The 27,549-nt window shown below is 45.5% G+C and overlaps 1 protein-coding gene across 10 annotated transcripts in view; it reads left to right on the forward strand.

Moving 5' to 3' along the window:
- Positions 1–702: 702 nt before the first annotated feature.
- The window catches only part of LOC116979812 (lactosylceramide 4-alpha-galactosyltransferase-like), a 49,512-nt gene continuing 22,665 nt past the window's right edge, over positions 703–27,549 (forward strand). For 3 of the 10 annotated variants that reach the window (XM_033031659.1, XM_033031656.1, XM_033031655.1), the window contains exon 1: positions 703–936. The gene's annotated coding sequence lies outside the window, so the exon portion shown is untranslated. Of the gene's footprint in view, positions 937–1,010; positions 1,200–1,567; positions 1,715–22,824; positions 22,883–27,549 lie in introns of those variants that run through there. The other 7 variants (XM_033031661.1, XM_033031657.1, XM_033031662.1 and 4 more) reach the window with 5 other exon arrangements.

The raw sequence follows: 27,549 nt of genomic DNA on the forward strand, positions 1-27,549 counted from the left end.
TTGGCCAATAAACTTATTCAATTCAATTAAATTCATGACTGGTGGGGAACTGGGAAGGGGGAGGGGATGGAGAGAGAGGGAAAGCATGGCTATTTGAAGTTTGGGAAGTCAGTATTCATACCGTTGGGATGCAAGCTGCCCTAGCGAACTATGAAGTGCTGTTCCTCTAATTTGTGCTGGGCCTCACCCTGACAATGGAGGAGGCCCAGGACCGAAAGGTCAGATTGTGAATGGGATGGGGTGTTAAGGTGCTGAGCCCCTGACATCAGTCTGAAGAAGGGTCTCCACCCAAAATGTCACCCATTCCTTTTCTCCAGAGATGCTGCCTATCCCGCTGAGTTACTCCAGCATTTTGTGTCTACCTTCAATTTAAAACAGCATCTGCAGTTCTTTCCTACACATTAAGTGCTGGTGGAACTCAGAGGGTCAGACAGCATCTATGAAGGGAAACAGACAGATGATGTTTTAGGTCAGAATCCTTATTTAATATGATCGAGAAAGCTGGTAAAGAGAGATGGGATGACAAAATCTAGCAAATATGTGGATTCAGGTGATGGGTGTGATTGGCTGATGGGCGAAGACAGCAACAAAGACCAGGCACACGAATTCCTGTAGCAACAGGCTTTATAGCAACCACCTGGGGCTTTGGTGTATTCTGCAATTCTGCACAGGTTTGGTGTTGTTACTTAACCCCCCCCCCCCCCCCACATGTGTTTGCCAGCCACAGCAGTAGAGCCATGAAGGTTGGCCAGAATGGTTCCAGGAGTGGAAAGTCTACTATATGTGAAGAGATTGCACAGGCTGGGGCAGTGTTGTTTGGATGAGAGATCTCATTCTCAAAGGAGTTGCAGGCTGGATGCTTTCTACTATATGTAGAAGATGCATATTTCCCTCGGCTGAGGAGTCCAAGAAGCACAGTTTCAGAGAAAGTACGGGGTAAGCTATTTTAAAGATGATGGGAAGTCTCGTCGTTCGTGGTGGTGAAGCTGTGAAATTCTCCAACTGGGGGACGGTACAGGCTCGGTCAGGGCGTTCAATCTGAACAGGGACCGGGAGGTTTTTGACATTTAGAGAGTCCATGGCCACCAGGGTGGTGTCGGTGGAGCTGAGGAGCAGAGGAAGATCAGCCATACCGTGCAAGGAGCAGATGCCCACTCTAAGACCGGTGACCCGCGGTAACACGCATTCAGTGCAGGAAGGTAGGGTTGCAGCCAGCACAGGAGGCGATGGGCCAAATAGCGCTCCTGTTCCACATTCACCCCATATCCTTTGATTCCGTTAGCCGCAAGAGCTCTATCTAACTCCCTTTTAAATGCATCCGGTGAATTGGCCTCCACTGCCTTCTGTGGCAGATAATTCCACAAATTCACAACTCTCTGGGTGAAAAAGTTTTTTCTCATCTCAGTTTTAACGTTTGCTGCAAAGTTTCGGGCACGGCGCTGTTTCGATAGTGATGCCCCTTCAGTGCCGGCTTGGTGGTGTTTGCTCTCTCTCTCTCTCTCTCTATATAGAGTTGGAGGGTGGGACAATGGTAATAAAACCAGGCGGAAGCCACCCTCTTTCGGGACAGAAGTTATTTTCTGAGTGCGTTAAATGAGCGTGGAAAGGAAGTGGTGACTATTATGGAGGGTGCTGGCCGCTGCTCTGGCCGCACTCGGCGCTGACGTTTGGATAAGAGCGCTACAGCGAGGCTGAGAGTCCGGCCCGGCCACCCGTGAGTGCCCCGGGGTGGGCAGCCGGAGGGAGAGTTGGCCGCGATCCCTGCGATGTGGGAGCTCGCTGGGCGGGATGCGTTCATCTAACGGGAGGTGGAGCGGGGCGCGGCGGGCGGGCGAGCAGCCGAGAGAAGCGGGGCAGCGGGGCAGTGCCCTGAGCCCAGGACGGCAGCGGAGCGCTATTACTCAGGCGAGTGGGGAGGGTGCACGTACAGCAGGAAACCTCGCATCCCCGACCCTCTCACTCCTCAAACCTCATCTATTCCCTCCTCTTCTTCACCCTCCTCTCGCCAACCCTTCACCTGACCTACTCGCCAACCCTTCACTTGACCCTCTCCACCCCCACTCCCCTCTCCAATCCCTCCTGCCCCCTCTCCAAAATCCCCTGCCCTCCTCTCCAACCCGCCCTCCCTCTCCAAACCTCCCCTCTCCTCACCTCCTGCCCTCCCCTCTCCAACCCCCCTGCCCTCCCCTCTTTAACTCCCCCCTCCCCTCTCTAACACCCCCTCCCCTCTCTAACCCCCCTCCCCTCTTTAAATCCCCCCCTCCCCTCTCTAACCCTGATAATAAACTTCCTCAATTCTGACCCTGTGACAGAAGGAACGGTATAGATAAGGGATTCCCAACCGTTTTTGTCCCGTTTACCCCTGGCAACTTAATAGCACATAACAATGTTATTTCACTTATTTGTGAACAACTAATGATGAACAGATACCAGAACCAAACATAGTCAGTCAATGAGAAAAAATATGTACAAATCCAGAATCAACAAATGTACTCCCTGTGTGGGCAGAATTGACCCCCTGGGAGTAAGTTTACCCCAGGTTGGGAACCCTTGGTATAGATGAAATAATTTATAATATTGCAACTTATGACATTACCTTCAGGGACATTGACTATCAACTTCCCTTTTGCAAGACATGACCAGTCACGAGAGGACCTGCCAATGCCCATTGACTTCCATTTTATACTGCGCTTATTCAATGCTATCTTGATGACAATGGCTGCCACCTTAGGAATTCTGTCTTTTAATTTCCGCACTTTGGAGCAGCAGAATGACACTGCAGGTAATTAAAAATCTGTGTGGTAACCAGTCAAATGATATGATAGAGACACAAGGAACTACACATGCTGGTTTACAAAATAAATAGTGCTTGAGTAACTCAGAATCACCCAGCATCAGTGAGGGGTATGGCTGAGTGATGTTTCATGTCGGAACCCTTCAGTCTCCCCGCTCCACACCCCCCCCCCCTACCCCCACCCTCCCCTCTCTCCTCTCACCCCCTTTACCCCAACCCCCTCCCTCCCCTCTCTCCCCAACCCCCACTGTTCTCCCCCCCCACTACTCTCCTCCCCCCCACTGCTCTTCCTCCCCAGTCTGAAGAAGGGTCCTGACTCAAAATGTTATCTGTCCATTTTCTCCAGAGATGCTGCTTGACCCGATGAAATCCGCCAGTAGTTTGTTTTATCTCCTCCTTGCTCTTATACTCTGCCCTGATTATTAAAGGCAAGTGTCCATATTCTACCACAGACCAATTCCTGCCCCACTACTTCTCCTCACCTCTGTTCAGCAGTTTCCTCCACACTCCTCCATCAGTCCGATTGAAGGTAGGCACAAAATGCTGGAGTAACAGGCAGTATCTCTGGAGAAAAGGAATGGATAATGTTTTGGATCGAGACCCTTCTTCAGATTGAAGGTTTTTGACCTGAAAACATTGTTTGTCCCTCTAAACCAGACAACATCTCAGTGAAACGCTTCTGCCCCCTCTTTGTAGCCTCTTTTCCTCCCTGTAATCAGGTGACCAGCACTACACACGATACTCCAAATGTAGCCTAACTAGAGTTTTACACAGCTCCAACATGACTTGTCAACTTTTCTACTTAATTCCCAACCTAATGAAAGCCAGCATGCTGCACACTATCTTTACCACCCAATCCAGTTGTGCGGCCATTTTCAGGGAGCTAAGAACTTGTATCTCCAGACCCTACAATACATCAATGCTGTTAAGGGTCCTGCCATTATTTGTATCCTGTACCCTTCCATTTGATTTCCCAAAGTGCAACACTTGTTGCTTAACTCTGGACAAGTTTTTAAACTGATCTCTATCCTGCTGTATCATTTGACAACCTCCTTCACTTACCACAGCTCCAATTTTTGAATTGTATGCAAACTTACTAATCAGCATATCTGCAATTTCATCCAAATCATTATGCATACAAACAAAAGTCCCAGCATTGATCCCTGCGGAGCACCATCGGTCACAGACCTCCAGTCAGAAAAACACCCCTTCACCACTACTCTTCTCTGGCCATGCAGATTTTCGAATCCAATCTATCAGGTCATCATGTATCCCGTTCCATTCCAATGACCCAGGTTCAACCCTGACCTCCGGTGTTCTCCCTATAACTGCGTGAGTTTCCTCTGGGTACTATGTTTCCTTTCCTGATTCCCAAAGCATGTGGGTTGGTGGGGTATTTGCTTGCTGTAAATTAACCCTTACTCGGGTTGGAGATAAAGAGAATCAGGGGACAGTTAAAGGGAGCGAGGGACAGCACAGCTGGTAGAGTTGCTGCCTTACAGCGCCTGATCTCGGGTGCTGTCTGTGTGGAGTTTGCACATTCTCCCTATGACTGCATAGGTTTCCTCCAGGTGCTCTGGTTCCTCGCAAATTCCGAAGATGTGCAGGTTTGTAAGTTAATTGGCTTTTCTAAATTGAGACTGACATGTGATGAAAGAATGAATCAACTGGGCTTATATAACCATATAACAATTACAGCATGGAAACAGGTCATCTCGGCCCTTCTAGTCCGTGCCGAACACGTATTCTCCCCTAGTCCCATCTACCTGCACTCAGACCATAACCCTCCATTCCTTTCCCGTCCATATAACTATCCAATTTATTTTTAAATGATAAAATCAAACCTGCTTCCACCACCTTCACTGGAAGCTCATTCCACACAGTTACCACTCTCTGAGTAAAGAAGTTCCCCTTCATGTTACCCCTAAACTTCTGTCCCTTAATTCTCAAGTCATGTCCTCTTGTTTGAATCTTCCCTACTCTCAGTGGGAAAAGCTTATCCACGTCAACTCTGTCTATCCCTCTCATCATTTTAAAGACCTCTATCAAGTCCCCCCTTAACCTTCTGTGCTCCAAAGAATAAAGACCTAACTTGTTCAAACCTTTCTCTGTAACTTAGTTGCTGAAACCTAGGCAACATTCTAGTAAATCTCCTCTGTACTCTCTCTATATTCTTGACATCCTTCCTAAAATGAGGCGACCAAAATTGTACACCATACTCCAGAATTGGCCTCACCAATGCTTTGTACAATTTTACCATTACATCCCAACTTCTATACTCAATGCTCTGATTTTATAAAGGCCAGAACACCAAAAGCTTTCTTTACCACCCTATCTACATGAGATTCCACCTTCAGGGAACTGTGCACAGTTATTCCTAGATCCCTCTGTTCAACTGCTTTCCTCAATTTGCTACTATTTACCATGTACGTCCTATTTTGATTTGTGCTGCCAAGATGTAGCACCTCACACTTATCAGCATTAAACTCCATCTGCCATCTTTCAGCCCATTCTTCCAAATGGCCTAAATCTCTATGTAGACTTCTAAACCTCATCACAGCCATGATCGAAACATGAACTACATTATCTTATGACATAGGATGAGGCCATTCACTCCATCAAGTCCAGGCCAGCTCTCAGTGCAATTTCATCAATCCCATTTCCCTACTTGCTGTCCTGAAAACTATTTAGAGATACAGTGTGGAAACAGGTCCTTTGGCCCACCGAGTGCATGCTAACCATTGATCACCAGTTAACATTAGTTCTACATTACACAATTTCTTATCCACTCCCTACACACTAGTTCATGTTTCGATCATGGCTGTGATGAGGTTTAGAAGGCCTGGGAACCTGAACAATGTACAGAGTTTTCATTTGAATATGTGTTCTTTTGACGGTGCACAATTAGATTTGAACTTCTGTTTGCAGACTTACTTAAAACCCGGACAATTTCCTGTACTATTATTAGCCCGTTACTGCTATTGCAACTATCCGCAAACAGATAAGAATGTAAGATATCCGAGCTGACCATTCAGCTCTTCAAGCCCATTGCAACCTTCTTTGAGGACATGGCTGTGATTAACCCCCAAGCTGCTTTCCTGCACCACCTCCATACACATTGATTAGTTGGATGGTTTAAATTAATCAGTAACAGAACCTTCCAATCCTCTGGGCTAGATAGTTCCAAATATTCTCCTCTTATTGTGAATATTCTCTCTGGTTTTTTTTAAGCCTCTGGAGAATACTGGCCTGGTCCACCCACTCTCATGTTTTTTTTCTGCTTTTAGCTCCCCTTTATCTATTAAAAGCTATCTATTATCTATTAAATTGGTTTTAATAATCCTTGCCAGTTTCTTTGCATTCCCCTTTTCCAGATTTGTTCCAGGATTTCTCTTTTGTTTTGTATTAGTATATTGTATAGGTCTTTATTAACTTTGTGCTGATATCTCTTGCCTCATTTGTGGACCAATTCTTCAACAAGATAAATATTGTCACGTGCAAAACATTTGACCTTTAATTTCTCTAAGAGCAGCTTGACATTTCCTTCTGGATCAACATCAATAGCTCTCCCTGCGTGAATGTTTATTTTGTGCAACTTCTAGATACTGGTGGGTTGGGGGGGGGGGGGGGGGTCAGAAAATCATTGACATTTACTGCAGGTGAAGAAGAATGCTCCATTTCCTATGGTCCTGTCCCTGAACCTTATATATATACACACACATACACACACACACACATACATATATATAAATATATATATATATTAATAATAATAATAATGGATGGGATTTATATAGCGCCTTTCTAATACTCAAGGCGCTTTACATCACATTATTCATTCACTCCTCAGTCACACTCGGTGGTGGTAAGCTACTTCTGTAGCCACAGCTGCCCTGGAGCAGACTGACGGAAGCGTGGCTGCCAATCTGCGCCTACGGCCCCTCCGACCACCACCAGTCACTCACATACATTCACACACATTCACACACAGGCAAAGGTGGGTGAAGTGCCTTGCCCAAGGACACAACGACAGTATGCACTCCAAGCGGGATTCGAACCGGCTACCTTCCGGTTGCCAGCCGAACACTTAGCCCATTGTGCCATCTGTCGTGTGTGTGTGTATATATATATATATATATATATATGTATATGTGTATATATATGTATAGCTGCTTCTGGAATCACAAAGTGTGTTATAGCTATTAAAGCACTTCTGAAATGTAATGCAAAAAACTAAACTGTTGGTGGAACTCAGCAGGCCAGGCTGCAGTTGTGGGGGGAAATGGACTTGATGTTTAGGGTCAGGATCCTTCTTCAGACCAATGAGATGTAATTGCTATTGTTGCATGGAAAAGGAGGGATGAAGCTCCCACAAGCAGCAATATAACTATGGCAGTGATCCCTTTTGGTGTTATTAATTTAAGGTGAAATATTAGCCAGGATAATAACTTTCCTTGTCTTCACTGAATCAGAGCTGTCGATTTCAATTTCCTCCCAAAGATCCTGTGAATAACATGGCTGAACGATACAATACAATACAATACAAATGTATTCGTCACATGCACCAACTAAGGTAGAGTGAAATGAATTTGCCGGTGCAGCGATACAATTGAAAATAGAACACACAATACACAATAGAGTTTAACATGAACATCCACCAGAGCATTCTTCACTGTGGTGGAAGGCAACAAAGTTCTCAGTCAGTCCTCCTCCTTTGTTCATCCGTGGTCGGGGCCCTGAACCCTCCGTAGTCGCTGCTACGGACAGCCAGGTGTACAGGCCCTCTCGTCGGTATGATCAAAACTCCGACGTCGGGACGGTCGAACACATTCTGCGGGAGCGAACAACTCCTCAGGAAAGGTTACGGGGTAGCATTTGAAGAACTTATAGAAGGTAGGAAATGAAAAAAATCCTTGGAGAATCTGAGGACTTGATTTCGTTCCCCGCTTCAGAGTTTTGTCTTGTATTTTGTGCATTGACTTTAGCTACTTGAAGTGAAAATGTTCTTTGTATTTCACCTCGCCACACTTTCAGATTCTTCCATATTTTATAATTATTGAGGCCATGTAGCAATGTAATGATGGAGCAATCTGTGATGAAACTCAAACCATTGTTTCTGAGCAATACAATCTGATGTGGGATATTTCTCAGAGGTACAAACTCTTGTTTCTTGCAGGCAAATGAAGGAAATTCAAAACAGAATTAATGCCACCTTAATGTATTTCTTGCTATTTTTGAGTTGCACTCACTTTTGAACAAATTGCAACATTTTCCATCATAAATGGTGTATTTTTCCATATTTTGATGTGGAAACTTTAAACTTTGAAAATGGGGCTTTCCCAACTGTGGCTGTGATCAATGTTTTTTTTGTAACACATTTCCACTAGATGACAAAAATAAACTTAGTGAACAGAGTGGCTGCTCTCTCTTTCATCCATGTGCCAGTTTGTGTTTATGAGACTATTCAGGATTGTTCCAAAATTATACTATTATAGAACTACATATATTAACTATGCTATTACAGGAAACATGTTCCCGGTGTTGGGGGAGTCCAGAACCAGGGGCCACTGTTTAAGAATAAGGGGTAAGCCATTTAGAACGGAGATGAGGACACACTTGCTCACACAGAGAGTTGTGAGTCTGTGGAATTCTTTGCCTCAGAGGGCAGTGGAGGCCAGTTCTCTGGATACTTTCAAGGGAGAGCTAAATAGGGCTGTTAAAGATAGTGGAGTCGGGGGGTATGGGGAGAAGGCAGGAACAGGGTACTGATTGGGGATGATCAGCCATGATCACATTGAATGGCGGTGCTGGCTCAAAGGGCTGAATGGCCTACTCCTGCACCTAGTGTCTATTGTCTATTCATCTGAATATATTGTTGGGATTACCATATGCAGGAGTCTGGTGAGGTACATGTACAATGAAAACGCAGCAGGATCACAAGCTGAGATGATCACTCAAAAACAAATTATACATATTACACACACAATTCTAAAAGAAATGCAGCAAAAGACCAGACATTAGTGCAAAAAACATAATTAGATTTAAAAATCTTGTTCAAAGTAGTGCAAGAGGTGGGCCATGTGTTTTGTTGTTGTGGTAGGATGGAGGAGTGTTCAAGGACCTGATACTTGTGGGAAAGTAGTAGCTGTCCTTGATTCTGCATATTGTCCCTGCGTTCCCTGGGGATGTGGCCCAGTTACATTGCATAGTTAGGTGAGCTATGTTCATGATGGGTCAGGCTGAGTTCCCTACTCTTTGCCGCCTCTTGCATTCCTGAGCATTGAAATCACCATGCCAGGCCATGATGAAACAAGTCCGAATACTTTACACTGCACATCTACGTTGACTTATTATGGAAATACTTAAAAGCAACAGGGTTGTTGTAGTGGGTGACCTTAATTTCACCAATTTTGACTGGGACTTCCTCGTTGCTAAACATAGATGGGGCAGAATATATTAGATACATCTGGGATTATTTCTCAAAACAATGTGTAGATCATTCATCTAGGGATAGGACAATTCTAGCCCTTGCATTGGGGAATGAGTTTGGCCAGATCATTGGGGTTTTGATGGAAGAGAATTTTGGGAACAGTAGAAGTAGTTAAGGGGTATTTGGAACGGAGAAGAAGAAATACTTTTTCATACAAAGAGTTTTGAGTCTGTGGAATTCTCTGCCTCAGAGGGCGGTGGAGGCCAGTTCTCTGGATGCTTTCAAGAGAGAGTTAGATAGAGCTCTTAAAGATAGCGGAGTCAAGGGATATGGGGAGAATGCTGGAACGGGGTACTGATTGGGGATGGTCAGCCATGATCACATTGAATGGTGGTGCTAGCTCGAAGGGCCGAATGGCCTACTCCTGCACCTATTGTCTACAGTTCCATGGATGATGCTGGGATTAGAGAGCATGGCTGTGAGGAGAGGTTGGGCAAACCTGAATTGTTTTCTCTGGTGTTAGAGGCTGAGGTATACTTGATAGAAGTATATTAAAAATATCAGAGGCATAGGTAACGTAGATAGAGTGGAAATGTCAAATATTGAAGTTTTGTCACAGAATGATAGGTGACTAGAACACAAGGCCAGGTTAAGTGTTGAAACCAAATACAATGCAGCATTTACGAGGCATTTGACCAGGCACAGAATGAAGGGATACACCATGTGCAGACAAATGTAATGAGTTAAATTTGGCACAGACATCAGAAGGGCTTACAATACAGTTCATGTGCTGTACTATGCTATGTTCTTAACCATCCACTCCTATGTTGACATTTTTATCTATACCACCTATCCCCACCACGATTCCATCTCCACAGATGCTCCCTGACCGGCTGAGTGTTTCCAGCATTTTCTGTTGTTATTGGTTTATCTCTATTATTTGAATTGTAGCAATACATTCTTTACCTTAAAAAGAACATTTGAGATAATGCACTTTTGTGGCCACTTTGCGAGTCTACAAGAATATTGGAGGATGTAGAATTTGTGACCTTGAATGTATCACCATTAGTTGTGGAGAGTTAGGTGAGAGCAGCTTCATTTAATGGTTGTAAAGAGAAACTAGAGTTTATCTTTGCAGTGTTCTAAGACAATTGCATCTAACAGAATTCTTGATGTAGCTTTTGCAGGCTGATCGAATGATGAACAACTTCATCAGCTGACCTGCCATTAACTAGTCTGTATTCTCTCGTCTTGAGAGCAGATGCAATTTACCCTGTTGCATGCCCAGGGCAAGAGATAGGTACTGTATGAATGAAAGGCATAGGTGTCACTTCACTGCAATGAGAGAGAGAGGAAGGAAAGGCTTTTTAACAGAAATTGAATTTTGTAATGTTTAAAATGATTAGAATGAGGGTTGTTAGAATCGTAGAGTTAGCCTGATGGAAAAACCGACCAAGTCAATGGCCATCAAACATTAATTTGCATTAAGCTCCCCGCAGATAGTACCCGAGATTGGGATTGAACCTGGGTTGCTGGAGCTGTGAGGCAGTGGCTCTACTAGCTGCACCACTGTGCCACCTTCTCCCCGAGGAGTGGTCATAGAGAAAGAAATGAATGGATATGTCTTGGGCTGCCCTGAGATGTAATGTGCATCCCGGAACTGGTTATTAGTTGCCATCAGTATGAAGGCATGGGTTAGAGACTGCAGATAAATGTTCAACTGCTGATTGCTGCAGCATTTCCAGCCACAAATCCATGTTTCATTGCAATGACTGCAGAGTGAGAAATGGCGCAGTTTAAAGTGGCATCATGTTCGACACAGACACCATGGGCTGAAGGGCCTGTTCATATCCTGTACTGTTCTACATAGCTAGAGGCATGCTGATATTTCATACTGTAAGCATAATGCAGAATTTTCACAACTTTCAAGAGGATTTGTGGGAGCAGTTTGAGGATAATAGTACTTGTCCACCAGTCCCTCTTGTTCAATAGTCCCCATATCTCTGTTGCGGATGTGGAAACAGCCAGCAGAGTACAGGTTTGTCACAGAAGCTCTTGACCTTTTGTCAAATTTATTATCTTGGACAGATTTTTGCAGCAGCTGCTTGCGTGAATTCCTGCCCAGATGTTGTAAATTTGGCGCTCTCTCAGCTTCCTGTCTTCGGGGATTTGCTTAGCTCTCTCTCTCTCTCTCTCTCTCTCTCTCTCTCTCTCTCTCTCTCTCTCTCTCTCTCTCTCTCTTTTGTGGGACGGGCGAAGATGATCCTCATTGCCTCCTTGAAGGAGTTTGACATCTTCTTTTCTACTGACTAAACCAAACCCTTGATCCTGTCCCGCCAGCCCTTTTTCAAAATGTAGCAACTTAAAATGGGGGTGCGTCTTCATTGCTGGGAAATACGGTAGTTTATTTTGACATCATGTTCGGCATAGAGACACCAAAGAGAGGCAGTCTGGTGATGAAACCCCAAGATTTATTAAGGCTTCATTGTGCCACGAGTTTGTTTTTCTAATCCACCAGGCCTGCCTCAAATTACTACTCTAGGGCTGCTGATTATCTTTTTCCCAATTGTTATGCTTTTCCTCTTCTGAAACAGTAAATCACTTGGGTTTGTTTGTTTTGCACATGCCTTGGAGGAAGTGAAGTTAGCAGACTTGTATTTTTTGATTGACGACTGGGGAGGGGGAGGAAATCCCATGCAGAGGGGGAAATGAGATCTGAGGCAGCATCGTAACAAAATGGCAGGAGAGACGAGGGGTTGAATTGCCTCTTCCTGGTTCAAGTTTCTTATGTTCGCCATTTGCACCCTCCAACATTCCTATATCCTGGTAGCTGGGTATTAAGAAATCGTTTGGTAAAACTGTTGTTTAAATTAATTTGTTGACACGAACAGGGTGTAAGAAGATTATGCGTTGTTTCCTGTTGCCCTGCTTTACAAGAATCAGCTTGTGCTGGGCACCTCACTGTGTTCTTGGAAATTATAACACAAACTGCATAAAACATGCCATGTTTTCACATGATACAACGAAAGGGCTTCATGTCTGCCTTATTTTGTAATTCATTTAATAAATATACAAAACAATTTTTAGCTGCAGTTTTTAATTGATATGGTTTTTACTGAGGTCTCGTGCCTCACATTTCCAAATGTAGTTGAAACGTAAGATGCCATTTACAAGTCTCCGATCACAGTACGGTTGTATTCCCCAATCATTCTCTTCCCATTCCCATTAACTATCATGAAAACATAGAAACATAGACAATAGGTGCAGGAGTAGGCCATTCGGCCTTTCGAGCCAGCACCACCATTCAATATGATCATGGCTGATCATCCAAAATCAGTACCGCGTTCCTGCTTTTTCCTGATATCCCTTGATTCCGTTAGCCCTAAGAGCTTTATCTAACTCTCTCTTGAAAATATCCAGTGAATTGGCCTCCACTGCTTTTGTGGCAGAGAATTCCACAGATTCACAACTCCCTGGGTGAAAAAGTTTTTCCTCATCTCATTTCTAAATGGCCTACTCCTTATTCTTAAACTGTGACCCCTGGTTCTGGACTCCCCCAACATCGGGAAAAATGTTCCTGCATTTTCCTCCATTTACCCAGGAAGTTGAAATTGGGGGGGGGGGGGGGGGGGGGGGGGGGGGGGGGGGAGGGAGGGAAACCCATGCAATGTAAGCACGGGATTAAAGCTGGAGCTGCAAGGCTTGAGACACTGAAAAACTCGCACTTTTTTTGCATTGTCACTGCAATGGAATCGGCTGCATGGCCTGACCTGAAACAATATAGGAAAGTGTTGACTCGCACAACTCCATGAAAGTGACGAGTCAGGTGGACATTTTGGTGAAGAAATCCTTTAGCACTTCATTGGGAAGGGTATTTGTACAAAAGTTGACACATCATGATGTAGCTTTATGCTTGTTGGTGAAACCACACTTGAAAACATTTCCTTGGAGATACAGTGCGGGGAAGGGGAATCAGTCTACCCCACAACAGAAGGGGGAGGAGTTGTAAAGTTTGATAGCCACAGGGAAAAGGGACCTCCTGTGGCATTCTGTGCTGCATCTTGGTGGAACCAGTTATATTCCTCAAAGGGTTTAAGAAGGAACTGCAGATGCTGGAAAATCGAAGGTACACAAAAAATCTGGAGAAACTCAGCGGGTGCAGCAGCATCTATGGAGCGAAGGAAATAGGCAACGTTTCGGGCCGAAACCCTTCTATATTCCTCAAAGGCCCTGGCTGATTTCATCTTTTTAAACCTTGCATGTGCTTCCTTTTTCTTTGATCAAATGTAAACATCTCTCATCATCCCAGATTCCTTGTGCTAGTTCCAAGCCCCTGCTGCCGCTCTTGGGATGTTGTAATTTTGGAACGTACATCATTCTCCATTCTCTTTTTTTCTGTTCACCTTGAAATCAGCCTTGGGGTGGATTTTACATTTTCTGGTGGAAGCATTTACTGTCAGTTAATTTTGCTATCAGGGATTTGCCATTGCAGAGACGGGTGCAAACAAAGTTCTAAGAGCAGTAGGGTGAACAAAAGGAATGAGCTGTTATTTGGAATTGGCTGGCCTTGTCCTTCAATGGGTTAGCATTCTAGGGAAACAGAAGAACACAGAGTTCTTTCTCCAATCTGCAGGAACTCTGCGGGTCAAAGGCAAAGGGACCATTGACCTGACTGCCTCTCCTTTACACCTTCATTTCTGACGCTTGACTTGACCTGAAATGTCGACCATCCCTCTGCCACCACGTATGTGGCCTGACCGCTGAGTTTTTAACAGCAGTTTATTTTTGCTCTGTGCCCCAGCATTTGCAACCTCTTGCAACACTGAATTTTCACATGTGCAGCATGGGTAGAATGTGTGACAAGTGGTTGTAGATGTGTTTCTCACAATCTGGCTACGTGCTGTGTTTGAGCTTGGTTCCCTCAGTTTGACTGTGTAAGTGAATTTAAACACAGTCCTCCATGAAACATGATTTGTATATTTCACATTTGTAATTATGTAATTTCAGGTAAAAAAAAAGATTAATCCCATATCATTAGTTGGCGCAGTGGTACAGTTGCTAAAGCTGCTTCCTCCCGGTTCCAGTGACCCAGGCTCTATCCTGATATCCTAATGCTGCCCGTGTGGAGTCTGCACATTCTCCATGTGACTGTCGTTTTCCCCGGGTGCTCTGATTTATTCCCCCATTCCAAAGATGTGAGGTCCATAGGCTAATTAGCCAATGTAACTTGGTGTTTAAGTGAGTGGTGGAATCTGGGAGGAAGTTGATGGGTATGGGAGGGGAAGTGGAAATAGGTTATTGGGGAAGTTAGTGAGGAATGGGATTGGACTGTGAACTGGAATAGACTCGATGGACTAAAATAACCTGCTCCTATGCTGTATATTTAAAAAAAATGAAACCTGTATTGGAAAATGTAACGTGGTTTATTTCAGATTATTTGGGTCATTTGGGGGGTGGGCATTATATGATATTTTATAGGGACAGAATGAGTTCATTTCTGGAACTCCTATGAAACAAAAGGGATTGTAATCATTGTGGTCACCATTCTCACTGCCCCACTGATTTGATACTATCCCTTCTTCATCCAAGTGATGCTACAACTGGGCAAGGTGCTGGTGAAGCCACGGTTGGAGTATTGTGTTCAGTTTTGGTCACCCTGCTAAAAGAAAGATGATCTTCGAGAGGTGTATAAGATCATGAGGGGAATAGATAGCGTAGACGCACAGTGTATTTTACCCAGAGTAAGGGAATCAAGAACCAGAGAACATAGGATTAATGTGAGAAGAGAAAGATTTTATCTGAGGGGCAACATTTTCACACTGTTGATGATGGGTATATGGAATGAGCTGCCAAAGGAGGTAGTTGAGGCAGAAGATATAAAAACATTGAAAAGACATTTGGACAGGTGCATGGATAGGAATGTAGGCAGGTGGGACTATTGTAGATGGGGCACCTTAGTCGGAATGGGCAAGCTGGGCCAAAGGGCCTGGTTCCGAGCGGCATGACAGTTCTGAAGCCATCATTATCAAAGGTGAGGGCAACCCCTAATACAGAGCATTGCAATGTCATTGGTGTTATCCACCCAATTCAAATATAATATCCTTCTAACCTTTGAATCTGCGTTTAATTTGGATAAGTGTGAGTTGTTGCATTTTGAGAACTCAAACCAGGACAGGACTTTCACTATTAATGGTAGGGTCCTGGGGAATGTAGTAAAGCAGAGAGAACTGAAAGTACTGTCACAAGTGGGGAAGAAGGGTTTTGACATGTTGGCCTTCGTCAGTCAGGAAATCGAGTATAGAAGTTCAGAAGTTGGGTTACTGTCGTATGAGACGTTGGAATATTGTATTCAATTTTTGTCCCCCTACTATAGGAATAATGCCATTAAGATGGAAAGGATGCAGAGAAGAGTCTGAGAGGTGATCTTATGGGTGTGTGTAAAATCATGAGGGGAATAGAGTAAATGCACAGGTTCATTTACCCAGAGTAGGGGAATCAAAGATTAGAGAGCATCGGTTTAAAGTGAGTGAGGAAAGATTTAACAGGAACCTGAGGGGCAACACTGGATGGTGATTGGCAGCCAGTGGAAGTAGTTGAGGCAGGTACTAGATAATATTTAAAAGATATTTGAACTGGAGTATGAACAAGTTTCGAAGAATATGGGCCCCACACGGGGAAAGTGGACGAGCTTAGATGGGGCAGCTTTTCTGGTATGGGCCGATCATGTGTCCAATTTAAACTAGTCCCACAGATTCTGTGCTGGATGAGTCTATGACTAATTATTAACACAGTTCAACAGGTAGTTACATTTTGTTACCTGCAAGAAGTTGATTGTAGATGTTACCTGATGATACAGTATTGTGCTTCCTATTGGTAAAATCTTAATTTAAGTTGACATTAGTTGGCATTGGTTTCTTAGAAGTGAATGGGGACATTGCCAATGATGGCATCATCTCATAAATAATCAAAGAGATGAACCCTTCAAAAAACATTTTGACCTGCAAGTTCAAAGATCGAGCTGTTCTTTTGATTGCATTTCTAGGAAAAGTAAATGTTCCAGAGATAACTAATGATTTCCATAACCTTTGGTTGGGTTATGTTTGGTTGTACATCTTTTGAAGTCTTAATTTAGGAAAATAATCAAAGGGCATTTCAGTTGGTTGCTTGGAGAAAATGACCTTACAAAAGAACTGGGGTTCTGTAGTTCTCGCCAATTGTAGGAAAGATAATAATCATTATCCAATAATTTAGAGTATCTAGAGTGAAAATATGCTTATCAGCTAACTTGTTTTTGGTTTGCTTCAGCACACAGAAATTCTGTGTGCTGAAGCAAAGCAAGAATTTCATTGTCCTATACAGGGGCACATGACAATAAACTCTCTTGAACTTGTAATTATTGACTTTTCCTGATGTCCCAAGTTGGGAGCGGCCTTGTTGAGGTGAAGTGCCTTGGGAAGTAAAATGTGAATCATTGGCTCAAGAGTCTTCTGCGAGGAGGCTGAGGCACGGAGGCTACACTTGAATCAGTTTTGCGTGTGTCCGATATTTAAACTTGTGACATATTGCATTGCAGAGAAGGGAGTAGGTGTCACTCAACTCTGAGTGTCTCTCATTCGTAATTCGTGATTTTGTCCACTGAAGTAATGGCAGGCAGGTTGTTACAGTGGTACACAAAAATGCTGGAGAAACTCAGCGGGTGCAGCAGCATCTATGGAGCGAAGGAAATAGGCGACGTTTCGGGCCGAAACCCTTCTTCAGACTGATGGGGGGTGGGAGGGAGAAGGAAGGAAAAAGGGAGGAGGAGGAGCCTGAGGGCGGGGGGATGGGAGGAGACAGCTCGAGGGTTAAGGAAGGGGAGGAGACAGCAAGGGCTAGCAAAACTGGGAGAATTCAACGTTCATGCCATCAGGACGCAAGCAACCCAGGCGGAATATGAGGCGCTGTTCCTCCAATTTCCGGTGTTGCTCACTCTGGCAATGGAGGAGACCCAGGACAGAGAGGTCGGATTGGGAATGGGAGGGGGAGTTGAAGTGCTGAGCCACCGGGAGTTCAGGTAGGTTATTGCGGACTGAGCGGAGGTGTTCGGCGAAACGATCGCCCAACCTCCGCTTAGTCTCCCCGATGTAAATCAGCTGACATCTAGAACGGCGGATGCTGGAGTTTCTCCAGCATTTTTGTGTACCTTCAATCTTCCAGCATCTGCAGTTCCTTCTTGAACACAACAGGTTGTTACAGTGTCTCTTTTGCAGGATGTGGGAAGTCTGGGACACCACTGGTGCCTCTGACAACTACACCTGCAGTGATTGTGTCCAGGAGCAGCTCCTGAATGAACATGTTGAGGAACTGGAGCAGCAGCTGGATGACCTCGGGACCATCTGGGAAACCGAGAGTTTCCTGGACAGGACCTACAGTGAGGTTGTCACACCGAGGATCCAGGAAGAGCGAAGGCGGGTGACAACGAGGAAGAGAAGTAAACGTGGAGTGCAGGAGACCCCGGTGGCTGTACCTATTGAAAGCAGGTACATTGAGAGCTCTTGGGAGCCGTCGGAGTGGACGACACGACAAGTTTGAGTGGCAGCCAGGGCTGTGACTCCAACCCTGGTGATTGCTGCTCAACGGGGAAGAGTGACCTCAGGCAGAGCTCTCGTGCCGGGAGACTCGATAATCAGAGGTGCGGACAGGATATTCTGCGGCAGCAGGCGAGACTCCAGGATAGTGTGTTGCCTCTCTGGTGCCAGGGTCCAGGACGTCTCGGAGCGGCTGCATAGCATCCTCAAGAGTGAGGGGGAGCAGCTGGAGGTTGATGTGCATGTTGGCACAAACGATATAGGTCGGAAGAAGAATTGGGTAAATGACTGAAAAGCAGGACCTGCAGGGTAGTAATCTCAGGATTGTTTCCAGTACCTCGTGCTAGTGAAGGTAAGAACAGGAAGATAGGGAAATTAATGTGTGGCTGAGGAGTTGATGCAGGAGGCAGGGATTTAGATTTATGGATCATTGGAATCTCTTCTGGGGCAGGGGTGATCGGTACAAAAGGGACGGGTTGCACCTTAACTGGAGGGGGACTAACATCCTAGCGGGCTGGTTTGCTAATGCTACACAGGAGGGTTTAAACTAGATTGGCAGGGGGGTGGGATCTCGTACACGACAGAGGCACGTGAGAGACTAGAATTGGCTAGTGGGCTGAATAGGCAGGTGAAAGGAGGAGAACAAGGAAGGAGGTTTGGTTTAAACGGCACGTATTTTAATGCAAGGGGCCTGGCGGGTAGGGCATGGATAGGTACGAGCGACTGGGACGGTGCAGCCATGACTGAAACCTGGTTAAGCGAGGGGCAGGACTGGCAGCTCAATGTTCCGGGATACAGAAGCTTCAGGAGAGACAGGGTGGAGCCGAGGAACAAGAAAGGGATGGTCACCTTGTTGGGGGTGTACTCAGACCCCTGAATATTCAACAGTAATTAGAAGAACAAATGTGCCGGGATTGCAGACAGCTGAAGGTCAAATAAGGTTGACACAAAACGCTGGAGGCAGCATCTATGGAGAGAAGGAATGGGTGATGTTTCGGGTCGAGACCCTTCTTCAGTCTGATGTCGGGGAGGGGGCGGGACAAAATAGAAAGTAGGTGGAGACAATGGGACCAGTAGGGGAACTAGGAAGGGGGCGGGGAGGGAGAGAGAAAGCAAGGACTATCTGGAATTTGAGAAGTCAATGGAGTGTAAGCTACCCAAGTGAAATATGAGGTGCTGTTCCTCCAATTTGAGCTGGGCCTCACTCTGATAATGGAGGAGGCCCGGGACCAAAAGGTCAGATTGGAAATGGGAGGGGGTGTTGAAGTGCTGAGCAACTGGGAGATCAGGTAGGTTGAGCAGAGGTGTTCAGTGAAACGATCGCCGAGCTTGTGCTTGGTCTCACCGCTGTAGAGTTGACACCTGGAATAAGGTTGTTGTAGTAGGGGATTAGTCAAATAAGGTTGTATATAAATAACCTTATATAGAAAATAAAGAAGTAGGGGATTTTAACTTTCCCAATATAGACTGGGAAAATCATAGCGTGAAGGGCTTAAATTGGTTGCAATTCCTCAAAAGTGTCTGGGAGAGTTTTCTAAAGCAGTATATGGAGGCACCCACAAGTGAGAGGGCATCGCTGGATCTAGTATTGGGAAATTGGAAGGGCAAGTTAATGAAGTGTGTGTGGAGGAGCATTTTGGGACAAGTGACCACAGTTCGATTAGGTATAAGATCGTTATGGATAGGGACGGAGAGGGTCCACGTGTTAAAATGCTCAACTGGGGTAAGGCCAACTTTGAGGGTATGAGAGAAGGTCTCGCTCAAGTTGACTGGAGCAGGTTATTTGAGGGGAAACGAACATCGGCCAAGTGGAATGTTTTTAAAAATGTGCTGACAAAAGCTCAGGATGTGTACGTCCCCATTAGAGTGAAGGGCAAAGCAGGCAAACGTAAGGAAGCTTGGCTAACGAGGGAAATTGAGATGTTGGTCAAAAACACAAAGGATATATGGGACAGGTATAGGCTGCTGGTATCAAGTGCATCCCTGGAGGAGTTTTGGGAACTAAGAAGTAACCAAAAAAGGGGATCAGAAGGTCATAAAGCGGCCAGGAGATAGCTCTGGCGAGTAGCATTAAGGACAATCCCAAAAGATTTAATAAATATATAAGGGGCAAAAGGGTAAATAGAGAGAGAGATTGGGACCTCTCAGGAATCAAAGCGGTCACCTCTGTGTGGACCCAGAGGAGATGGGCAAGGTCATAAATGAGTATTTCTCCTCTATTTACCAAGGAAAAAGACAGTGGGACGGAGGAACTTGGGGCAGTCAATGGAAATGTCTTTAGAGCAGTCAGTGTTAATGTCGAAGAAGTACTGAAGGTGCTGTCGTGTATGAAGGTAGACAAATCTCCAGGGCCTGATCAGATATATCCGAAGACATTGTTGGAAACTAGAGAGGAAATTGTGTGAGCCCTGGTTGAAATTTACGAGTCCTCTTTAAATACAGGAGAGGTGCCGGAAGACTGGAGGGTGGCAAATGTTGTGCCTCTTTTCAAGAAGGGCTGTCGGGAAAATGCTGGGAACTATAGGCCGGTGAGCTTAACAACTGTAAACGGAAAGTTGCTAGAGAGTATTCTGAGGGATAGGTTATACAGGCATTTGGATGGGCAAGGGCTGATTAGGGACAGTCAGCATGGTTTTTGTACGTGGGAGGTCGTGTCTCACAAATCTGATTGATTTTTTTGAAGACGTGACCAAAAACATCAATGAGGGCAGAGCTGTAGATGTTGTGTACATGGATTTCAGTAAGGCATTCGACAAGGTTCCCCATGGTAGGCTGCTCTGGCAGGTTAGATCGCACCGGATCCAAGGAGCGATAGCTGAATGGATAGCAAATTGGCTCCATGGAAGGAAGCAGAGGGTGTTGGTGAAAGGTTACTTCTCAGACTGGAGGCCAGTGACTAATGGTGTGCCTCAGGGTTCGGTGCTGGGCCCGTTACTGTTTGTCATCTACATCAATGATTTGGATGAGAACATACAGGGCAAGATTAGCAAGTTTGCTGATGATACAAAAGTGAGTGGTTATGCAAATAGTGAAGATAGTTGTGAAAGATTGCAGCAGGATCTGGATCGATTAGCCAGGTGGGCGGAGGAATGGTTGATGGAATTTAATACAGAAAAGTGTGAGGTGTTGCATTTTGGGACGTCGAACAAGGGCAGGACCGACATAGTAAATGGTAGGCCTCTGGCTAGTGTTGTAGAGCAGAGGGATCTAGGAGTACAAGTGCATGGTTCCCGAAGGTCGAGTCGCAGGTAGATAAGATGGTCAAAAAGGCTTTTGGCACCTTGGCCTTCATCAGTCAGAGTATTGAGTATAGAAGTTGGGAGGTCATGTTGCAGTTGTATAAGACGTTGGTGAGACCACATTTAGAATATTGTGTTCAGTTCTGGGCACCATGTTATAGGAAAGATATTGTCAAGCTTGAAAGGGTTCAGAAAAGATTTACTAGGATGTTGCCAGGACTAGAGGGTGTGAGCTATAGGGAGAGGTTAAGGGGGCTGGGTCTCTATTCCATGGAGTGCAGGAGGATGAGGGGGATCTTATAGGGGTGTACAAAATCATGGGAGGAATAGATCGGGTAGATGCACAGAGTTTCTTGCCCAGAGTATGGGAATTGAGGACCAGAGGACATAGGTTCAAGGTGAGTGGGAAAAGATTTAATAGGAATCCGAGGAGTAACTTTTTCACACGAAGGGTGGTGGGTGTATGGAACAAGTTGCCAGAGGAGGTAGTTGAGGCTGGGACTATCCCATCGTTTAAGAAAAGTTAAGACAGGTACATGGATAGGACAGGTTTGGAGGGATATGGGACATTGTTGGCCAGTGTGGGCAAGTTGGGCCGAAGGGCCTGTTTCCACACTGTATCATTCTGTGACTATGACTCTATAAGTACCTTGTTCACTCTGTCTTTTTACTTCGATGATGGGACACCTTTATCCGGAGTTATTAAAATGGAATCTTCTAAAGTTGTTTTTGCAATCTAGATTCATGATGTAGAAGTGCCTTCTTCATCATGTAGGAGTGAAATGAAAGCATGGCCAAGGTGGTGCGGGTCATTGATGATACTGACTACCTTTTTGAGGTGGTGGGGAGGTCAGTACCCATGATAGACCAGGCAGTGTTCACCACTCTTTGTAATCCCCTTCATTTCTGTGTTGCCGAACCAGACAGTGATGTAACCAGTAAATATGATCTCTTCCATACATCTGTAAAAGTTGACAAGAGGATCTCCTCACTCTTCATAGGGAGTGGAGGCACTGATTGCATTAATTTTTATTTTATTTAGCGAATGCAAAGTCCTTTAGCCAAGCAGTTGCCTCTTGATCTGCTGTATGAAGGGTGACAAGTCCTCCTTTGAGTCTTTGTTGAGGGCATGCTTCAATGATGTGTTGCATTGTTTGCTGCTCTCCACAAGCACACCGTGGGGTTGGACTGCTGCCCCATTTGTGAAGGCTGACCAAGCAGGGGCCGTGTCCAGTCCTGAATCTATTCAGCGCTGGCTCAAAGTGGGGGGCAGCAGCCCCCACACTGCGCATTTCAGCACTAGCCCTTGCATTTTCTTCAGCCGAATATTGTGCCCCTGTTTGGTCCAGGTCATCCCACACACACCATGTGGACACCCAATTGAACTCAACAATGAGGATCATCACAGGAACAATCCGCTCAACACCACTCCCCTGGCTCCCTGTCCTATCCAACATAGCCCCTCCACACATCCGGCGAATAGTCCTCACTCAAAGGATGCTCCAAAAGACCAAAAACTCCCCTCACCTGCCAATTCACATGGACATCTTCAACCCACCCACTGCTCGACTTCCATCTAGACCACCAATTTGGAAGAACCCACCACCAGCTGATTTCACCATCCAATCAGCTTGGAAAAAGGAATGGGAGTCCAAGGACGTCCCAAATAAACATCTGGTGTCAGACCCCACCCTACCGGTCCCTGGCACCAATCTCCCAAGGAAGCAGTGGACGACGCTGAATAGATTCAGGACTGGACATGGCCCCTGCCTATACAGATCATCAGAGATATGCACACCCAGGAACTTGCAGTTGTTGACTCCGTCTTCCAACAACCCATCAATGAGGACAGGTTCGTGGATTCTTGACTTCCCCTTCTAAAGTCAACTATCAGCCTTTGTCTTGCTGACATTGTGAGCACCGTTCAATCAGGTTTTCAACCTCCCTCCTGCACTCTTGACACCTATTATTCATCCAGCAACGATGGTATTTTAGACAAATTTAAAGACTGTTGGAATTGTGCCTTTGATAAGATGCCTCTTGTGTGGCACCTTATCAAAGGCTTTCTGAAAATCTAGGTAAACCACATACATGGACTCTCCTTTTTCTATGCTGCTATTCCTCAAAGAATTCTAACAGATTTGTCAGGCAAGATCTCCACAAAGCCATGCTGCCTTTGGCCTATTTTATCAAGAACTTCTAAGTACTCAGAAACCACATCCTTTATAATGGACTAAAATCTTACCAACCACTGAAGTCAGGCTAATCGGCCTATAGTATCCACTCTTCTGCTTCACCCCCTTCTTGAACAGCGGAGTAATATTTGCAATTTATCAATCGTCTGGAACCACTCCTGTCTCTAGTTATTCTTGAAAGATCATTACTAATGCCTCCACAATCTCTAAAGCTACCTCTTTCAGCACCTTGGGGCAGGGTGGGAAAACCCGGGGGTGCCAGAGGGGACACGTCCCCCCCATGTTTTGAGAGGTGGGGACATCCCCCCCAAGTTTTTGTCCGGATTTTAATATCTCCGCTTTCCGCGAGACAGTGCAGGTGAGACTGCTGATCGAGGGCGCCGATTGGACGAGAGAGATGTTGGTCAGCAGGCAATGAGGGCGGGACATGATGATTCAGCGTGATGATTGGAGGAGGGAGGAGTGGGGGGGGGCAGGGGAGGGTGGGACTGAGGATAGAGCACGGTGATTGGAGGAGAGAGACGTGGCACAGACCTGCGCCTCATCCGCAGCCAGGATCGACCCTGGCCGGGTCTACGGCGCTGTCCCGTCCGTACCCGAGTGCCCCCCCCCCACGGGTGGCCAGAGAGGTCGGGAGTCAGACGCGATCTGTACCCCCAGGCCCACAGCCAGCGCAGAGAAGCAGCGCTAAACCCAGCTTAACTCTGTCTGTCCCACCAGGTTAACCTGCCTGGGCTTGCGGGAAATATGGCCAGTGCGGAGAAGCAGCCCTGGTGTCCCGTCAGTCCAGTCAGGGCTGTAGTTAACCCGGCGAGACAGGCAGAGTTGAGCTGCATTTAGCGCTGGATTGAGCCTCCGAAGCCTCGCGCATGTGTGTGTGAGTGTGCGCATGCGCGCGCGGCCGCCAAAAAATTGTGTCCCCTTGTCCCCTCCATGTTTTGATAGTGAGTTCCGTGCCTGCCGTGGGGCTTTCAGCTTCCCTGCGGTGACACAGCATATTGCCCTGCCATTCCCCCTCCGCACATTGAAACAGCATTGCTTTCTCGCCTTGATTGCAATGGATACCAGGTTAGAGATTGGGTTAGAATGCAATTCTTCTGTTTCTAATGGCCCCTGATTAATGGAATCAACATGCTACCGTACCATCAATACTACCATGTCCAGTTGTGAAGTAGAGTTAAGGGGGCGGGGAAGTGTAAATGCCCGATAATGGAAGAGGATCCAAGAAACTTCCATCTGACTGAAAGAACCATCGCGGTCTCTTCAGGATCCTACCAGTCTTTCAGACAAGTTGATTCACTCCACACAGTTTTGGGCTGAAGAGTTGTGTTCATGCACCAGCCATGTCTATGGCAACATTGTAACAAAAGCAGCTACTTGGCAATGTCGGTAACTCTCCAGCTGTGTCATAGAGTATTACAGCATGGTTTTTGCACAACCATCCAGGCTGACCATGATGCCTAACCAAGCTAGACTTACTTACCTTTTCCTGTCTTTCAACCATCTAAACCTTTCCATTCATCTGGTAGATATTATAATTTTTTGACTGGTTGTTTCTGGTAGATGATGCTTTTTTTTTTAAGAGCACCATACCTTTGAAAACACTGTTCCTGTACCTGCTTCAATCATTTTCTCTGGCCGCTTGTACCACCTTGATAGAAGGTGTGGAAAAAGTTGCCCTTCAGGTGCCCTTTAAAAAGTTTGCCCTCTCACCTTAAAACTGTGCCCTCTATTTGTTGTTTCTCTAGCCCTAGTGAGCTTGAACAAAGCAGATTAAAACCAGTTCCAAAACAGAAAATAAACTGCTGGAAGAACTCAGCGAGACATGTAGCATCTGTGGTGGCAAAGGATGGTTGAAGTTTTGGGTTGAGACCCTATCACAGGACCAGATAATAGGCACAGAGGGAAGACCATTGTGTAGAAGTGAGAGGGGGGCTAGTAGGTGATAGATGGAAACAGATAAAGGAGGGATAATTGTTAGATGGAACCTGGAGGGTGAGGGTGATGTCTATGTAATGAGGGGGGAAGGGATGAAAGAGGGAGAGAGAACCTGGGGGGGGGGGGGGGGGGGAGGGGAGGGCAAATAGCGGGAGTATAAGGGAAGAGGTTGAAGGGGGTTACTATAATCTGGAAAATTTAGCGATCAAATAACATTGGTTTGAAGCTGTCGAAGTGGAATACGAGGTGGTTTTCTTCCAGTCTGCGTTTGGCCTCATCCTGGCTGTAGAGACCAAGGGCAGACAATTTGATATTTGAATGGGAGGAGTTGTGATAGCATGTATCGGAAGTTCAAGAAGGCTGTTGCTCCTAAAAAATGGGTATCGCCTACCCGTCTTTATCTCGCCCCCTCCCTCTCAGTATCATATACAAGCTATCACCCCTCTACACCTTCAAGTCAAGTCTATTCGTCACAGACACATACGAGATGTGCAGTGAAATGAAAAGTGGCAATGCTCGCGGACTTTGTGCAAAAAGACAAAGAAACAAACAACCAAACAAACCACAAACAGAATGGAACACAATCACATATTATTTTACATATTAAATATTGTGGGCGGACGGAAAATGGAAAAAAACAGCACTTTATAAAAAAGCAGTAGAGTGGTATATTAAATGTTAGTCCCTGGTGAGATAGGAGTTTACAGTCCTAATGGCCTCTGGGAAGAAACTCCTCAACCTCTCCGTTCTCACAGCATGGCAACGGAGGCGTTTGCCTGACCGTAGCAGCTGGAACAGTCCGTTGCAGGGGTGGAAGGGGTCTTCTATGATTTTATTGGCTCTGGAGTTGCACCTCCTGATGTATAGTTCCTGCAGGGGAGCGAGTGAAGTTCCCATAGTGCGTTCGGCCGAACGCACTACTCTCTGCAGAGCCTTCTTGTCCTGGGCAGAGCAATTCCCAAACCAGATGGTAATATTTCCGGACAAGATGCTTTCCACAGCCGCTGAGTAGAAGCACTGGAGGATCCTCGGAGACACTCTGAATCTCCTCAATTGCCTGAGGTGGTAAAGGCGCTGCCTTGCCTTACTCACGAGTGCTGCGGCGTGTGATGTCCATGTCATATCCTCAGAGATGTGGACTCCCAGATATTTAAAACAGCTCACCCTATCCACAGTATCCCCATTTATCCTCAATGGTGTGTACGTCCTCGGATGATGTGCCCTCCTAAAGTCCACGATCAGCTCCTTAGTTTTTTTGATGTTCAAGAGGAGGCTGTTGTCCTCCTCTCAAACCTTTAGTCCTGAACCATTATTTCAACCAGAAACATCAGCCATCCATTACCTCCACAAATTTTGCTTAACTTGTTTGAATTTTTCCAACATTTTATCTTTTGCTCCAGATTCCAGCAGTTACTTTAAATAGGTTTTCAGAATTTAATCTTTTGGTTCTGGTACTGTGCTTGTAACCTAGTGTTGTTTTTCCACCAAGGAACAAGGTATTGCCTGTGGCTAGGTTGAGTGTTCTATTCTATTCAGTGCCCAAGAGACCAAGTCTCCACAAAACTCTACTACCACTTTTGTATTCCTTATGAGAAGAACATAAATAGGATCAGCAGTAAACCTTACAATCCCAAGGATCTGCTCCGCTATTCATTCAGCTCAGATACCCGCATGGTCACGGATAGAACATGCAACTCCACACAGACAGCACAAGGTGAAGAGTGAATGCTGATCATTGGAGCTGTAAGGCAGTGGCCATAACTTCTGCAACCATTCTTTTTCATCTATCCATCAAATCCATCCTGATTCACCTACCACCTACCCATACAGGGAAAATGTTACAGTCTACCATATCATTGTGATGTGGGGGGAAACCTGGGGGAAACCCAAGCGGACAGAGAGAATGAGCAAATGGCAAACAAGTAGCGGCAGAGGTCAGAATCACACCCGGGTCACTGGAATGGTAGGGTAGCAGTACCACCTTCTGCCCCACTCTGATGTCATAACATATTCCTAATGACAGATATTAGCCTTTCCTTCTTCCATACTGTCTCTTTTCATGAACAAGAGTGTTACATTTTGCCAGTTTATTATCTATTTATTTCTACCTATTAAGTTGATTTTATTTTTCTTACGCTGATTCAAAGTGGACAACATCTTACACAGCGTAATCTTCTTTGTAACATCTGCTCCTGCCCAAAACATAACTGTTCCTTGAGTTCAATTTTCAAACTTCGATGGACACCTCTGTATTCCTGCATTCAAGACAGTGGTTTACATGAAGAAAATATGAAACCGACACTTCACATCTCTGGGAGCACCATTTGTCACGATCAGTCAATCGGGGAATAACCTCTTTAATAACCATTCTCTTCCTCCTCCCTTC

Source organism: Amblyraja radiata, chromosome 13, assembly GCF_010909765.2.
Source record: "Amblyraja radiata isolate CabotCenter1 chromosome 13, sAmbRad1.1.pri, whole genome shotgun sequence".
Taxonomy (NCBI): Eukaryota; Metazoa; Chordata; class Chondrichthyes; order Rajiformes; family Rajidae; genus Amblyraja; species Amblyraja radiata.